General features: G+C 42.0%; 1 long non-coding RNA gene and 1 other non-coding gene across 2 annotated transcripts; both read right to left on the bottom strand.

Moving 5' to 3' along the window:
• Positions 1-3,591: 3,591 nt before the first annotated feature.
• Positions 3,592-3,695, bottom strand: LOC114676614 (small nucleolar RNA U13). The gene has a single exon (XR_003727663.1). It is a non-coding gene; the product is annotated as a small nucleolar RNA U13 (small nucleolar RNA).
• A 1,304-nt stretch (positions 3,696-4,999) lies between these two features.
• On the bottom strand, positions 5,000-7,083 carry LOC144339268 (uncharacterized). Its single transcript, XR_013414105.1, has 2 exons — positions 6,959-7,083; positions 5,000-6,606 (listed from the first exon to the last, which is right to left on the bottom strand). It is a non-coding gene; the product is annotated as an uncharacterized LOC144339268 (long non-coding RNA).
• Between the last annotated feature and the right edge of the window lie 11,326 nt (positions 7,084-18,409).

Below are 18,409 nucleotides of genomic sequence, written 5' to 3'. Positions count from 1 at the left end.
GCAACAAGATCGGAACTCCATCTCAAATAAATTAATAAATAAAATTACAAATTCGGTTCTTCAGTTGTACTAGTCACAGGTTCAAGAGGTCAACAGCCAAATGATGCCTGTGGCTTCTATTGTACAATACAGATAAAAAACATTTCCATCATCATGGAGAATTCTACTGAACGGCGGTGGCATAGATAAAGCCTTGCAGTTTGTGCTCCTAACCGTGACACTTTACTGCCTCATGGATTCTAGCAGTCTATCTACTTCGCCTATCTATTGTCATAGTTTCCCTTGAATTCAGAACAAAGTTTAAAAATACTTCATTCTTCTACTAAACAAGAAGTGTACTCAGTACCTACATTTTACCCACCTATTCAATATAACATACCAAAGGTAGCAAAGCAAATAGAAAATATTCTCCCTGCTATTAAACATTTAGAATCTAGGCTGGGCACGGTAGCCCATACCTGTAATCCCAGCACTTTAGGAGGCCAAGGTGGGTGGGTCATTTGAGGTCAGGAGTTCGAGACCAACCTGGCCAAAATGGTGAAACCCTATCTCTACTAAAAATACAACATTAGCTGGGCATGGTGGTGCACACCTATAATCCCAGCTACTTGGGAGGCTGAGGCAGGAGAATCCCTTGAACCCAGGAGGCGGAGGTTGCGGTGATCCGAGATAGCGCCACTGTACTCCAGCCTGGGTGACAAAGGAGACACCATCTCAAAAGAAAAAAAAAAATAGAATCTACTTAAATAATGTGAGTGAATTATCTGATGCCTACCACAATTGGGCAATACTGTATTCCAGTGGAACAAATGCACAAGATCATGGAAAGGTATTACATTATAGGCAAATTTAACTTATAAAACATTATTTTCCAAATATTTTCTTGCACTCTTGTGGCTTACAACATTACATTTCTTCCACAGACTCACTGACTCACATAGTGGTTCAATCTACTTCATCTGATCAAAGCCTGTGTAAGTCATCTGCAATTCACCTGAAGCAGTGTATTGTTTGCTATATTACAGGACCTTTTCACTTGATGTGAAATGAAATCAGAGAACCCAAAGAAATCTTGACTCTGACATGCTCTGTAACAGTGGCCCTTCTGGGACAATGATTTTGCATCAGAGTAAGCCCAAAATTAAACTTACGTAGGCGTCATGGTAGAGCAACATGCACAGGTGTGAGGCAGAGGGCAGAGAACTTGAGTGTGGGCGAGTCAGACCTTGAAAAAAAAGTCATTCACCGCTGTCAATTTATTTTTTTATTTTATTTTATTTTATTTTATTTTATTTTATTTTATTTTATTTATTTTTTGAGACAGAGTCTCATTCTGTTGCCCAGGCTGGAGTGCAATGGCACGATCTCGGCTCACTGCAACCTCCACCTCCCAGGTTCAAGTGATTCTCCTGCCTCAGCATCCCAAGTAGCTGGGACTACAGGCATGTGCCACCACATCCAGCTAATTTTTGTCTTTTTATTAGAGATGGGGTTTCGCCAGGTTGCCCAGGATGGTCTGGAACTCCTGGTCTCAAGTGATCTGGTCACCTCGGCCTCCCAAAGTGCTGAGATTACAGGCATGAGCCACCACCCCCAGGCTCTCCATCCATTTTATCAATGACAACCTCAAAGAGAACACTTGACCTTCAGTAATACTGTAAATAAGATGGTTTGATGGATTTGGAAGAAGTGGGGAGAGGAGAACAGAAAAAGGCTTTCAAGACCAGGTACAGTGGCTCACACCTGTAATCCCAGCACTTTGGGAGGCCAAGGCAGATGGATCACCTGAGGTCAGGAGTTCGAGAACAGTCTGGCCAACATGGCGAAAACCATCTCTACTAAAAATACAAAAAATTAGCCAGGTGTGGTGGCACGCACCTATAATCCCAGTTACTTGGGAGGCTAAGGCAGGAGAATCGCTTGAACCCAGGAGACAGAGGTTGCAGTGAACCGATATGGCACCATTGCACTCCAGCCTGGGTGACAGAGACTCTGCTTCAAAAAAAAAGGAAGAAAAAGGCTTTCAATATGCACATATTGACAGTTTTCACATAAAAGGGGATGAAAAACAGAAAGTTAAATAAATAAGTTGCACATAAACTTTGTAAATTGCCCTTACACAGGGTTGAGGCAAAGGGGAAACTGAGACTTTGGCATCAGAGAATTCTACTCAACAGTTAACTGGCTGTGTGTCAGAGAGATTAATTTCCCTCTCTGAGCCACCATCTTGTTTACCTCTACAATGGAGATAATAACAGTCCCTACTTCTGGGAGTGTAAGGATTAGGAAATTAAATCTTTTTTTTTTTTCTTTTTTTTGAGACAGGGTCTCACTCTGTCACCCAGGCTGGAGTGCAGTGGTGCCATCTCGGCTCACTGCAGCCTCTGGCTCCTGCCTCAGCCTCCCAAGTAGCTGGGATTACAGGTGCCCGCCATCACACCTGGCTAATTTTTGTATTTTTACTAAAGACGGGATTTCACCATGTTAGCAAGGCTGGTCTTGAACTCCTGGCCTCAAGTGATCTGCCTGCCTTGGCCTCCCAAAGTGCTGGGATTACAGGCATGAGCCACTGTGCCAGGCCAGGAAATTAAATCTAAATCACCTGGTACATAAAATGCCAAAATCGCTACACTAATGACCATTTATTTCACATCCCCAGCTGTGTGACTTGAGAAGCCCACTCTCTGGTGTCAATTTTAAAAGAAATGTCTCTGTGATTAAGGATTACTAATTGGGTCCCCTTTGAAGTTCCTCAAAAGATACCAGGAAAGCTTTCAATAGCTTTTAACTCAAATACATTTATGAAAATGATTATAACACCTCCATCATTGCCATTTGCCTCAGACATTGATACCATAGGGACCAAGATGTCATCAAGGACCTGCTTTTAGACTTTGTTGACATCAATGTCAGATCAATGGCTGAAATAAAAGCATCTTCAAAATACTTCACAAAGCAATTGAATGGTATGAGTTGCACAGAACATCTAAGCCTGCTTGGAGTGCCATGTTTGGTCAAGGAGAGGGTGGAAGAGGGAGACTCAAGACCCACCGCCTGCTTTCAAAAAGTCTTTCTCCATAATTAATACAGGAGTTTTAAAAAGATAACAGGCCGGGCGCGGTGGCTCAAGCCTGTAATCCCAGCACTTTGGGAGGCCGAGATGGGCGGATCACGAGGTCAGGAGATCGAGACCATCCTGGCTAACATGGTGAAATCCCGTCTCTACTAAGAAATACAAAAAATAGCCGGGCGAGGTGGCGGGCGCCTGTAGTCCCAGCTACTCGGGAGGCTGAGGCCGGAGAATGGTGTGAACCCGGGAGGCGGAGCTTGCAGTGAGCTGAGATCTGGCCACTGCACTCCAGCCTGGGCTACAGAGCGAGACTCCGTCTCAAAAAAAAAAAAAAAAAAAAAAAAAAAAGATAAACAGATACCTCAAGCATTCACTGGAAGAATCACATGCACAAATTCTAATTTTGGGTTTGTATCGACCACAAGAGTCTCTGTCCAACACGTGTAAAAGGCTTTTTGGCAAATTCATCACTTTATATACCAGTTTGATTTGGGATACCTTTTTCATTTTTTCTTTTTTCACATCAAACGGGGAATGTGCCAACATCACAACAAAGTCTGAGGGAGGCACATCTCACACACGAGCGTGAAAACCCAATCATCACGCTTATGAACTACCAAAGGATCCCAGGTTTTATTAACGAGCACATTTCTGGGTTTTGCCCTGCCAAGCTTCATGCTTTCATCCTCAGGCTAGTCTCCTCTGAGATAGAAAGCAGCTGTTCACTTCAAGACCGAAGTCTGAGTTCCGTGTAGGAAGAAGAGGTCAGGGAAGGGAGAAGGTAAAGGGGCCAAGGACACAGAACTTTCTCCCAGGAAGAAAACATCACTCCGGACTTTTGCTTTCATCTCATCAGCCAGGGCTGTATCACAGGGCTATGCCTAGGAAGCTGGGTGGCCAGCAGGTCGCCTTTCCACCCTTTATAGAAAAGGTAGGCAGTGGCCGGGCGCAGTGTCTCACGCCTGTAATCCCAGCACTTTGGGAGGCTGAGGCAGGCGGATCACTTGAGACTAGCCTGGCCAACATGACCAAATTGCATCTTTACCAAAAATACAAAAATTAGCTGGGCTTGGTGGTGCACGTCTGTAATCCCAGCTACCAGGAGGCTGGGGTGGGAGAATCATTTGAGCCCAGGAGGCGGAGGTTGCAGTGAGTCAAGATGGCACTGCTGCACTCCAGCCTGGGCGACAGAGTGAGACCCTGTTAGAAAAAAAAAAAAAAAAAAAACTAGGCAAGCGTAGTGACAGATAATGGCTTTGGGATATCAATCAATGGTCTATCAAGGGACCCAGCCAAGAGTTTTCAGTGTTATCTTTTGCCAATTCAAGACACTAAAACACTACCAGCAACTCTCACCTACTACCCCTATCATTTCCTAAAAGAAAGGGTATTTGAACACTGCCAAGGCCGGGCAGAGATGCCGTAATCACAACACTTCGGGAGGCCGAGGCAGGCAGATCTCTTGAGGCCAGGAGTTCAAGACCAGCCTGGCCAACATAGCAAAACCCTGTCTCTACTAAAAAAAAAAAAAAAAAAAAAAAAAATTAGCCAGATGTGGTGGTGGGTGCCTGTGGTCCCAGCTACTCAGGAGGCTGAGGTGGAAGGATCACTCGAACCTGGGAGAAGGAGGTTGCAGTGAGCCGAGATTGCACCACTGCATACCATCCTGGGCAACAGAGGGACCTTGTTTCAAAAAAAAAAAAAAAACAACCTGCCAAAAGAGGAGAGACAATCACAGAATAATGATCTGCCCACACACTGCACCATCACTTTCGTTTTGTGCAAAATTCCCCCCATTGCTCCTAGTTTCTGAGACGTTTTCAGTGAAACGTCAGTCCTGGGAGTGGTGCTGAGGGATGGTGGTCCTGGGCGTAAACCACAACACTGAAGGGCCTATGGCTTTCAGAGACAGAAACTGGAAAAATAATGTTTTTCGGATTTCTTCATACAAACGACCGTGGAAGTAAGTCTTATTACAAACTTAGAGGAGTTGTCATAAATGGAATGAGAAGTAGAAGGTGGAGGGGAGGGGAAATGTCTTCAGGAAGGATACATGAGGAGCAGCTGTCAGCCACAGGAAGGCCTTCACAAAGGCAGCAGCAGGTTGGGCAGGTCTTGACAGAAAGTGCAGACAGCTGGCCCTCCCAGGATGGGAACCGCTGACTCCACTCAAGGCATCTGGTTCATGCAAACTCCGAAGCAAACCGTGGTGGGATGGTAGCTTCAAGGGGATGTGATGTCATTTCTCCTCAGTGAGTGTCACGTGGCTAGGGAGTTTGACTCTTTCCCTCCTTTTCCCAAAGAAAATTTTGTACCTCTCACAAACAAATCAGCCCATTTAAAGGAAGAATGCAAATTTTGCCTGGAAGAGCAGACTTGAAATTGGTCATTAATGGTTTAAAGGTTATTTCTCCACTGAGAACATTCTAGGCATTTTGATTATTGGCAGCAGCCCTTCAAGAGAGTTTTTCTGCTAATTTTCCCTCAACCTCTTCTGTTGCGTTCTGAATTTTCAAAAGTAGGACCAAGCTAGTTATGAGTGACTGTAAATTTGGAGGACGGAAATACACATGAAAATAACCACTACTGGTCGGGCACACTGGCTCACACACACCTGTAATCCCAGCACTTTGGGAGGCTGAGGTGGGCAGATCAGGAGGTCAGGAGATCGAGACCATCCTGGCCAACATGGTGAAACCCCATCTTTACTAAAAATACAAAAATTATCTGGGCATGTAAGTAGCTGTAATCCCAGCTACTCAGGAGGCTGAGGCAGGAGAATCGCTTGAACCAGGGAGTCAGAGGTTGCAGTGAGCCGAGATCGCGCCACTGCACTCCAGCTTGGTGACAGAGCAAGACTCTGTCTCAAAAATAATCAAACAAACAAACAAATCCACTACTTAGAACAGAGGTCACCGGGTGCGGTGGCTCACACCTGTAATCCCAGCACTTTGGAAGGCCGAGGTGGGCAGATCCCTTGAGCCCAGGAGTTCAAGACCAGTCTGGGCAACATGGCGAAACCCCATCTCTACTAAAAATATAAAAAATTAGCCAGGAGTGGTGGTGCATGCCTGTAGTCTCAGCTACTCGTGAGGCTGAGGTGGCAGGATTGCTTGAGTCCAGGAGTGGGAGGTTGCAGTGAGCTGAGACCATACCACTGCACTCCAGCCTGGGCGACAGAGATGCCATCTCAAAAAATAAAAAAGAAAAAAGAACAGAGGTCAGTAAACTTTTCCGTCAAGGCACAAATAATAAATATTCCAGGCTCTGTGGGCCACATGGTCGCAGCTCTACTGCAGTCCTAGCAAGAAAGGAGCCACAGACAATACATAAAGAAATGGCAGTGGCTGCGTTCCAGTAAAACTTCATCATGGATACTGACATTTGAATTCCAAGTAATTTTTACACAAGTCACAAAATACTACTTTTCTTTGTGTTTTTTCCAATCATTAAAATATAAAAACTATTCTTACTTCACAGGCCGTAAGAAAACAGGCAGTGGTCCCACAGGCTGTAGTTTGCTGATGATATCTGAACTAGAAAATAAAACAGATAAAGCACTCAGGAACAAATTTAACAAGAAATATGCAAAGCTCCATGAGGAAATTTAAAAGTTTTTGAAGTCACAAAAGTTAACTTGAATAAAAAGATATACCATGTTTTTGGTTAGAGAGATTCAACACCATGAAGATGCAAATTCTTCCACAACTAATTTTAAAATGTTTTACGAGGCCGGAAGTGGTGGCTCACGCATGTAATCCCAGCACTTCAGGAGGCTGAGGCAGGTGGATCACCTGAGTTCAGGAGTTTGAGATCAGCCTAGCCAACAGGGCAAAATCCCATCTCTACTAAAAATATAAAAAATTAGCCAGGTATGGTGGCGGGTACCTGTAATCCCAGCTACTCAGGAGGCAGAGGCAGGAGAATTGCTGGAACCTGGGAGGCGGAGGTTGCAGTGAGCCAAGATCGCACCACTGCACTCCAGTATGGGCGACACAGTGAGACTCTGTCATAAATAAATAAATAAATAAATAAATAAATAAATAAATAAAGTATTATGATCCAAATTAAAGTAGCAAGAGATCATCTTTTTCTGGAATCACACAGCTGACTCTGAAGTTGATATGAAAAGATAAATAAACAAGATTAGGTCTGGAAAACTCAGAAAAAGAAGAACAAAAAGGAAACAGTTGTACTAGAATGTAAAACACTATGCACATCAGCAACTAAGCCAGTGTGGTATCGGCGCATGAATGGACAGACAGAACACATCCAGAAATATTAATACATCCAAAATGAACCCAGGACTTACTGTGTGATGAAGGCAGCATATCAAATCAAGGTGCTAAAGATGAGTTTTTAATAAATGGTATTGGCCACGAAGACAAACAGATCCAAACCTCATACTATGCATCAGAATAAAAAGCACTCCAAGTAAACCAGATATTAAATGTAAGAAATGAAACCATATAAGTTAAAATGGGAGGAGCCAGATGGTGCACAGTGGCTCATGCCAGTAATCCCAGCACTTTAGGAGGCTGAGGTGGGAGGATCACTTGAGCACCAGAAGTCAAGGCTACAGTGAGCTGTGATCACACCATTGTCCTCCAGCCTGGGTGACAGAGTGAGACCCTGTCTCAAAATAAAATAAAACGGGGAAAGCCATTCTAAAAATAATTTAAAATCCAGAACCGTTAAAAAGAAAAAACTCACGAATTCAAATATATAAAAATAATTTGCTTAGGATTTTTTTTTGTTATGCAAAGATCAAAGGAAAAAGACAAACTGGAAAAACAACAGGATTGTAACACATCACAAAGATTAATTTCCATAACCTATAAAAGAAATGCTAAAGAAAATTCTGAAATGTTCTAGAAATTCTAGAGAAAGAAGACCAACAACCCAATTTGGAAAATGGGCAAAGGACATGAACTGAGAGGTCACGGAAAAATACCAATCGCCCTTCCACCTGGGGAAACCCACACTGATGGTGAGGCCATGAGAAACAGGCACCCCCATACACAGCTGGTGAGAGAACAGAACAGCATAAACCCCAAGGAAGGGGAACTGATGGGAACTACCCAAATTACTGAAGCAGTTACCTTTGACAGGACCCACTTCTGGGAATCCTGATTAGAAATAAGTGGAGTGTACATCCACTCTAGAGACTACAGGAAAGAAAGAACAAGAGTGATCTCTACAGGGAGTATGGTGTGAGCAGCAGGATGTATTAACTGGAAAAAGGCCGGGTGTGGTGGCTCAGGCCTGTAATCCCAGTGCTTTGGGAGGCTGAGGTGGGTGGATCACCTGAGGTCAGGAGTTCGAGACTAGCCTGGCCAACATGGTACCCTGTCTCTACTAAAAATACAAAAAAATGAGCCAGGCATGGTGGCACGCACCTGTAATCCCAGCTACTCGGGAGGCTGAGGCACAAGGATCGCTTGAACCCAGGAGGCGGAGGTTGCAGTGAGCTGAGATCGCGCCACTGCACTCCAGCCTGGGTGACAGCGTGAGACAATGTCTCACACAAAAAAAAAAAAGTGAAAAAAGCAAGGTGTATGCTACTTTTGTGTAAGGAAAAGAAATAAGACAGACAGACAGACAGACAGACAGACAGACAGATAGATAGATAGATAGACAGACAGTTATAGATGATACACAGAGATGATAGAAATATAGATGACAGAGATATAGATGATGATGATAGATAGATAGATAGATACATAGATACATAGATAGATACATAGATAGATACATAGATAGATACATAGATAGATACATAGATACATACATAGATACATACATAGATAGACAGACAGACTAGACATTTTCATTTTACTGTTTTGGGTGTTTTTGAGACCAGGATTTTTGCTGTGTCACCCAGGCGGGAGTGCAGTGGCTAGTCACAGGCAAGATTGTCACACATCACAGCTTCCAACTCCTGGGCTCCAGTGATCCTCCCACCTCAGTTTCCCGAGTAGCTGGGACTACAGGTGCACGCCACCATGCCCAGGTCATTTTTATTTTTTGTAGAGATGCGGTCTTGCTATGTTGCTCAGGCTGGCCCTCAAGTGATCCTCCTGCCCCAGCCTCCCAAAGTGCTAGGATTACAGGTATGAGCCACAAAACTCAGCTCTAAGATAATATGTTTTAATTCTTTTTTTTTTTTTTTTTTTTTGGAGACAGGATCTTGCCCAGCCACCCAATGGCACGATCATGGCTCACTGCAACCTCAATCTCCTGGGCTCAAGCAATTCTCCTACCTTGGCCTCCCAAAGTGCTGGAATTACAGGCATGAGCCACAGCACCCAGCCACTATATATTTTAATTTGCTTATATTTGCATCAGGAAATACTAAAAGAAAAAGCAAGAAACTAATAAAAATGGTTACCTATAGATTGGGAGTAAGGGGCATAAGGACAAGGGTGGGAAGGAGAATTTTGTGTCATTTTGACATTTTAACCATTTAAAATTGTCTAATTTTCTTTTAATGACTTCACTTATTTAACAAACTTTAATTGAGCTATGCCCCAGGCGTTCATGAATACCTGGTTGTGGATGAGGAGTGGAGGCAGGCAGAGAATGTAGGCCGGGTGCAGTGGCTCACACCTATATTCCCAGCATGTTGGGAGGCCAAGACGGGCGGATTATTTGAGGGCAGGAGCTTGAAACCAGCCTGGCCAACATGGTGAAACCCCATCTCTACTAATAATACAAAAAAAAAAAATTAGCCGGGCCTGGTGGTGGGTGCCTGTAATCCCAGCTACTCGGAGGCTGAGGCAGAAGAATTGCTTGAGCCCAGGAGGCAGAGGTTGAAGTGAGCAGAGCTTGCACCATTGCACTCCAGCCTGGGCAACAGCAAGACTCTGTCTCCAAAAAAAAAAAAAAAAGAAAAGAGAATGTGACAGTATGCTCATAAATATGTATACTTCTACATATTAAAAATATATCTCTGAATATCTGCTTTGGTGCAATGGAAAATAATTCAGTTACATGACTAAGAAACCAAATCTAGTTAGTAATTGAAAGTGCATACGTATGAGAAAGAGAGATGGAAAAATTAGAGACCCTATTCGAGGTGCAAGTGAGTTCTCAGAGATGGCAGTCGCTGCCTTCAAGGGAACCGAGCCCCTCTGTGGGGGACAACCACTGCAGTCAACATAAAGTGTTATTTCAGAGACCCCATGTTTGAAATAGAACTACCTTCTCCCACAACCCTTCCTTCTTTCTTGCTTTATTTAGGATCATTGAACTTATCACCATCTTACATATATTTTTACTTAGCTTGTTTATCTGTCTTCATTAACTACCCCAGGGCCATACTTGTAAGAAGTCCCTTAATAAACATCTGTGGATGAACAAATGAGCAGATCGCTGCCTGGATTGATTGATGGCTCTTTCCGAGATGTTTGACTCCAGAACGCTGGTTTTGTTGTCTCAGAAATCTCGATGCGTGAATCCCTGTGGCTGCTGCTGTTGCAAGAACGTATGCGAAGTTGGTCATCGCCGTTGATCCAATCGAGCTTATGTGCGTTGCTGACATAGCATACATATTGAAATTAACCACCACTGGAAATGTCTTTAGGAGGACTAAACTGACTCCACAGTTAGACAAAAAGTTAGCATGTCCTTCCAAAAGTCAAGGAAACAGAGCTGCAAGGAGTAACTTTGACATTAGGAGAGCATGTATTTGTCATTGTGAGGATGACTGAAATTTCGCATTTTCTTGCCAAGCCAAAACCAAGAGCTTTGCAGAGCTTAAGAGGGGAAAATACCCACAAATTTCCTTGGAAGAAATGAAAATGTCAAGCCAGGAGAGGCCGTTGTCACCGGACCATGCATTGTGCAGGCACGTGTCCTGTTTCAGTGGGCGGCTTATTTCCTTACTTTACATAAAATAATGGTGTATGTTACCATCTTAGATGACTGGGAATATAGCATGTGGTTTGCCTGCCAGATAAGGTTCCATTCTCACCTCCAACCACATCCCTAGGTGCAAGGCTGTCTATTTCACATTACCTAATAATTCGACAAAGAACACTTAAAAGTTTAATGACTTGTTCAATTGTTTTTTTCTTTTGAGAGGGAGCTGATTTCAAATGTCTCCATCTCAAACTGCTTGAACCGAGCCAGTAATAGTCACAAGTCAAAATACTATGAGATCACTTAGAGGGGGACTGTATACTAGTCTGGAGTTGGCAGACTAGTATACAGGGAATTGCTGGCATTTTGGAATACTCATTACTTTTAGTTATGGGAAGAAAAACTGAAAATTTTGGTTTATCTATACACTGAAAAACTATGAAGCTGTTAAGGTGACTAGGGCACTTTCTAGGTAGTGATTTGGAATATCACAAAACTCTAGTAAATGGGGAAGGAAAAAAAGACCAGGTGCATCTACCTCAGTGGGTTCAGTGTGCACTCACTATGAAAAGGGGAGTGGGGTAGGCTGTGCACGTTGGCTCACACCTGTAATCCCAGCACTTTGGGAGGCCAAGGTGGGTGGATTACCTGAGGTCAGGAGTTCGAGACCAGCCTGACCAACATGGTGAAACCTGTCTCTACTAAAAAGACAAAAATTAGCCAGGTGTGGTAGCGGGCGTCTGTAGTCTCAGCTACTTGGGAGGCTGAGCAGGAGAATCGCTTGGACCTGGGAGGTGGAGGTTGTGATGAGCCAAGATCGTGCACTCTGGCCTGGGCAACAAGAACGAAACTCCATCTCAAAAAAAAAAAAAAAAACAAAAGAAAAGGGGAGTTGGGGAGAGGGAGTGATGGCAACCTTGTGTTTGCCAGGGTACACAGTTATTTCTGGAAAGATACAGCACATTTTTTTTTTCTTTCTTTCTTTTTTTGGTGAGACGAGTCTTGCTGTCACCCAGGTTGGAGGATACAGGACATTTCTGCAAAATGCTTTTTTTTTTCTTTTGAGACAGGGTCTCACTCTGTCAGCCAGACTGAAGTACAGGGGCATGATCTCAGCTCACTGCAACCTCTGCCTCCTGGGTTCAAGCGATTCTTTGTGCCTCAGCCTCCTGATTAGCTGGGATTACAGGCACACACCACCATTCCTGGTTCATTTTTTTTGTATTTTTAGTAGAGACAGGGTTTCACCATGTTGGCCAGGCTGGTCTTGAACTCCTGACCTCAAATGATCCACCCACTTTGGTCTCTCAAAGCGCTGTGATTACAGGCATTAGCCACCACTCCCAGCCTGCAAAATGCTGTTTTTTGAACTCATTTGTAGGTAGGGCTTACTATCCACCAGTTAGTAATTGAAAGTGCATAAGTATGTTTCTTTCTAGTAGTTAATGGTTAATCCTTTTCTAATGGTTAATCCTCTTAACAGCCCTGTGAGGTAAGGGCCTCATCACCCTTATTCTACAGATGCACAGAGATCGCACAGCCAGAAAATGGCAGAGCTGGGATTAAAACCCAAGGAATCTAGCTCCTTGTTCTGGAGCATTCTGCTCCGCTGTTAAGACTGGCCTGGGACATAGGGGAGAGGGGTGTAACCAAGGGATCTGGAAGCAAGGGTAGGAGAATGGAAATAGTATATGCTATTTTGTTCTATTTGAATTTTTGTCAGGTGTAAAATTACCTTTTTTAAAAATAATTTTTAAATTAATGGAAAAACATGGGAGATCCATTTAGAAGGATCAGGTGAAAACAGATGGTGAAATACATGGAGCGTGAAACTAAGAGCTTGGGTTTGTTGTGAACGATGAGGAAGCTTTTTGGTGTTCTGAATGTGGGCAACTGGAAGCTGGAACTGGAAGTGGCTCTGAGAATCTTCAGCCACCAGGAATGGCTTCCTCTCTGCTGTCCACCTCCTCAGGGTCACCCTCCCCCTAATTCTACAAGCCCTCTAAGACTAGCCAGCACCTAAGCATAATGGATAACAACCATTGGGCTTTGGAGTCAGAGCCACTGATTCTCATTCTGACCCTCCACTTTTAAAGGGTCCCTGGGCAAGTTGCCTTTCTTCACCTTAAATATCTCATCCATAAAATGGGCCTAAGATTAAGCACCTCACAGGTTGATAGTATGGTTAAATTAGGTAATACATGATATGTGCTAAGGATAAAGTCAGGCATAAAGTAAGTGTTCAGTTAGTGCTTGCTATTATTATCCTAGCATTGACCAGGATTGAAATCTCAACTTTGATTCCAAAAAAACTGTTGTCTTCCCCAGGGACAGCCAGTATCTTCCCTCATCCCTTCATGTTTCTCCTTTCTCCCTTAAAAGAAATATCAGGTGCTGGACCAGATCTAGTTTATACCCATAGTCACTTAATGTTTCCAACAATCCTACCAGGTAGATTTAATTATACCCATTTTCCAGATGAGAAAACTAAGGGTCAAAGAAATATTGTAACTTACACAAGATGCCTCAGCTAGGAATGGTGAAGTTGTGACTTAACCCATATCATGCAACTCCCATGCCGCTCTCCTTTGCCCATTACACCATGCTACCTGATGGTCCTGCTCACCTAAGGCCAAGCAGAACCTGCCTCAGCTGAGAAGCCTTCCCAGATTGCCACAGCTGCACTAATATGACTCTTCTGTGCATCTATGCAAGTCACACACCAATTTTAGTTAAAATCTTGCATTATTTTCTTCAGGGTGACTGAATTCCTCAAATATGAAATTGGACTAAATCTACTCTCTTTAGCCCCCGAATACACAACTCATAGAAGTTGCTACCTAACAAGAGACATGCTTTTCTGCATCTGTATGTTGTGTGTACCTCTTCTTACCTCCCTTTGTTGGGATTAAGTGAAAGCTGATAGTCATCATTTCATGAAATTCCAACTGAATACTCAAACACCTGGAATTCTTTCTGTGCTCTGTTGTTTTTTAGAGGGAACTCATGAAATATACTGGAAAATTTTCCCTACCTCCTATACCTGGATACACTTCTAATATTCAATACAAAACCATTATGATAATGATCCCAAGACACTGCAAATTCTATTGCATTTTGAATCACCCAATATTGAGATACATTTATTTATGCTAAATCCCTGACTTTAAAATAACTGACATATTTGGCAAGCTGCTGGATCTTAACACACTTCCACCTTCAGAGTCTTTACTTGCACTGCCAGAGCTGTGGGACAGGCATTTTTGACAAACCCACAGTGGAAACTAACCCACGTATTTCAATAGAAATGTTACAATTGTTACATTTAACCACAGTAATACACTCACATGAAGGACTAAACAGCTTCTTACATAATAGCCTGAAAGTTAGCCACATTTTAAATAATTTAGATGAGAAATTGTATTCTGAGTTCCAATCAAGTAGCAATGTTTTCAGGTTGAAAGTAGGAAATTGCATGCATTCCTAAATACACATGGGAATTGTTAGTCACCAACTAAGCTTACCCTTCCATTCTGTAGCATTTCATGCAATGCAAAAAAACAAACAAACAAAAAAACCAGTATGATCCAAAATGAAGACAGAATACTGAATCCATATTTATCTCTCAAATTCTCAGCGACTATAGGCAGCATCAAAAGCCTCACAAGCCTACTCAACTGCAAACATCTCTTGCTGCAAGTATTACTGAATATCAAGTTCCATTATACCATGTCTAAAGCAGGACTTGGGTAATTTAATGATACGTCCCCCTGTGGCAGCACCTATCCCCTATTAATATGTGGGTGTGCTGTGCTTTCTATAGGTAAGGGGTAGCGGTCTCATTCACAGAAATTTCCTTTGTTAAGATGCTCACTTTCTGGTGATACATCCAACTACCCACTGATTTCCTGGCAAGGGCATTCAACAGAATGTACTGCTCCCAATCCCACAAACCTAGTAGCAAAGTTGCAGGGGTGACCTTAGCACCCTTGAAGTGGGCAAAGTAGACACAGGATCGGTAAAACGTAGGAATCTAAAGTAGGCTGTGGACCTACCACTTGCTTTCGATTTTGTTATCACTTGTCAAGCATGGGGCTAGCCTGTGAGGTTACAAAGATGAGTAAAACAGTGGCGTTGGCAGACTAGTATACAGGGAATTGGCTGGCATTTTGGAATATTCATTACTTTTAGTTATGGTAAGAAAAACTCTGCAAATGTACATATAAAACCTAGACCACAAACTCTACTGCTAAATTTTAAACTTAAAACGTTCTGAAGAATAAAAGGGAATTGCATACTCTTCATTTTAAACAGGGAAGAGTTCACACAGCTTATTCCTAGCCAGTGGAAAAATCAGTCTTCCCATCATTAGCCCTGAACTATGTACTAGTTATACTATTCAGTAAATAAAATTGAGTTGGGGTAAGAGATCAAATATGAGAAGCTGAAAACTAAAAAATTCTTAAGGTTAGAAACACACTGACAAGTACTCTCCTTAGTTCAGAGCCACAGATCTTACCCTCTACTGAAGCTACTGCGCGATAATATGCCTAAGAGGGCCGGCCGTGGTGGCTCACGCCTGTAATCCCCGCACTGTGGGAGGCTGAGGCGGGCAGATCACCTGAGGTCAGGAGTTCAAGACCACCCGGGCCAACATGGTGACACCCCATCTCTACAAAAAAAAAAAAAAAAAAAAAAAAAAAAAAAAAAAAAAAAAAAATATATATATATATACACACACACGAAGATGAGGCAGGCATGGTGGTGCACGCCTGTAGTCCTAGCTACTCAGGAGGCCGAGACAGAATTGTCTGAACCCGGAGGCGGTGGTTCCAGTGAGCTGAGACCGAGATCGTGCCACTGCACTCTAGCCTGGGCAACAGAGGAAGATTCCATTCCCCCCACCCCACCCCCCTCAAAAAAACCAAAAAACAGAAAAGGAGACCCAGAGTTGAAAACTGAACCCTCCTCTCCACTTCAGGTAATTCTACACTTCTTGCCATGTAGTTGCCTGAAGGTGGGATTTCGAAAATGATTTTTTTTTCGATTTGTTGCCCAGGCTGGAGTGCAGTGGTGCAATTTCAGCTCACTGCAACCTCTGCCTCCCAGGTTCAAGCAATTCTCCTGCCTCAGCCTCCTGAGTAGCTGGGATTACAGGTGCCCACTACCACACGCAGCTAATTTTTGTATTTTTAGTAGAGACGGGGTTTCATCATGTTGGCCTGGCTGGTCTCGAACTTCTGGCCTCAAGAGATCTACCTGCCTTGGCCTAAAATGCTGGGATTACAGGCGTGAGCCACTGCTCCCAGCCTTTAAAATGCTTAGCACAAATATTGTAAATATATACGTGCAAGCTAGTGCCAAATTACGGCAATGGAGAAACTTATTTATAAAGTCTGGATTTTGTTGACAATTAGCATGACTTGCCTGGCAAAGAACAACTGTCACGTCAGATGCACCCTCTGCTGGAACACCTTATCACCACATAAGAAACCGGGCTGTAACAAAGTCATGCATTAAGTTTCCTCAGTTGAGGATCTGAGGTGGGTGGTGGCACAGGGTAGGGTGGGGTGGGGTGGGGTGGGGTGCAGTGAGGTGGGTGGGGGCGGCAGCAGGGTAAATAAACCATTACGGCACATAAAATAATTACACACATAAAAATATTCTAATTTATATTTTATTGCATTATGAAAATACATTTGGCAAAGTAATCTAGGCTCCAAGTTGAATAAAATTCTGAAGAGTGTACTGATTTTTAAAATGTGAAATAGATGTATTCTAACCAATACATACTAGCACTCTTATTAGGCCAAAACCCAGTAAACCTAATTTTTATAATTCCATATGAAATTACAAGGTGTTTTGCATTCATTCATTTTATGATTAGCACAAATCTTGAGAACTGACCCTCATTTTATCAAAACCAATGTTAAATTCCTGTTCAGAAGACAATTTGAAACACCACCGAAAATTTTCAATTCCTTTGGTTTTATAAGTTGCATTTTCATCCTTACCATGTTACATTTTTTCATAATCAAACATTGTAGCAGCTTTAGATTCTGCCCAAGTACCTTTAAGTAAACTAGTATATTACATTATTTGAAAAATCGCTGATTTTACAAATGCAAAAATGCATAAATACATGCCTATCTACACCGGCAAAACAAAATACTCGAATCTCAATGCTTTTAACAGGCCACACTTTCTGGCCGAGGATTTCTGGGATGCCTTTCCAAGCCACAAGGCCTGGCTGGCAATTTCACTGCTCCAAAACACACTTCTGAAAGATGTAGTTACAATAAACTCTAAGCAGGTTAAATTTATCTAATAATCAACATTTAAAATATGACATTTTCACTACTTTTGCTACATTTTTCAGAACTGAAAATATATATTTTTCAAAAATGTACAAGGATATTTTCACTTTTTAAAAGGGAAAAGTGCTAAAAACATAATACATCTCTCTCTCTCTCTTTCCTCATCAGAATCTTCAAATTTTTTTACATGTTGGGTTATAGTCTAGAGAACAGGTAAGTAATCTGCTCAAGGTCAGAAACAAAGTATCTTTAATCACTGAGGTCTCCATTCTTCATTTAGATCTTTTAACAGGACTTTGCTTGATGTACGTTAAGAAACATGCGTAAAATCAGACTTTTAAAAATTCGTAAGTGAATCAGTTATTATTAGAATTGACATTTTCATTAAGCAAAGTCTGTGTTAAGTGCACCTATGAATACTTGTGGAAATTTACTTCCAAATGGCCATCATTATCTAAAACCAGCTGAACAAGCTTTCCCAATTTAACTACAGAAGTATTCCACCTACCCTAAAGATATTCCATGAGCATTCTACAATTATCTGTATAAACAGCAACAAGTTTGATCTATGATCAACATATGAATATCTAATAAATATTAAAACTATAGATTAAACTGCAGATCTCTCATAGAGTTAAGTGATGTCATTTTGGTACATTCACCATTATTGTACTTTATTTAATAAAGAAATACATTTGCCCTTGCAAATACAGCAATTGCAAGTTTACAAATAAAACCACAGACCTCAAAGTCATAATGCTAAATCTTCAACTTGTAACCAACAAAAGTAAATCAATTTGTTTACAAATGGTCCATGGCACTACAATTAAAATAAAAAATATCAAAGGTCACAGGATCTTAGGTAGGTTTACTGACAATTTCATAAATATTCAAAAGAAAATCTCAAAATTTCTAAACTTAAATTTGCTTCATTGTAACATTTTTGAAAAAATTTTTAAAAATTTACATGTTTAATTTTTCTCCCCTCTTGGATATAGTAAATCAATATTCAGATTTTAACTATTAGACATAGTCATAAATATATCATCTAGCTGTTGTGAACTTGACAGTCAAGTCAGTCAGTAGTATACTATCCTACAAACATAAATGGATCCAAATAGTTTTGGTATTTATAGTCATGACGATTTAAGTAGTCAAA

Source organism: Macaca mulatta, chromosome 2 (assembly GCF_049350105.2).
Source record: "Macaca mulatta isolate MMU2019108-1 chromosome 2, T2T-MMU8v2.0, whole genome shotgun sequence".
NCBI classification, from domain to species: domain Eukaryota; kingdom Metazoa; phylum Chordata; class Mammalia; order Primates; family Cercopithecidae; genus Macaca; species Macaca mulatta.
This window is presented reverse-complemented; position numbering and strand designations above follow the sequence as displayed.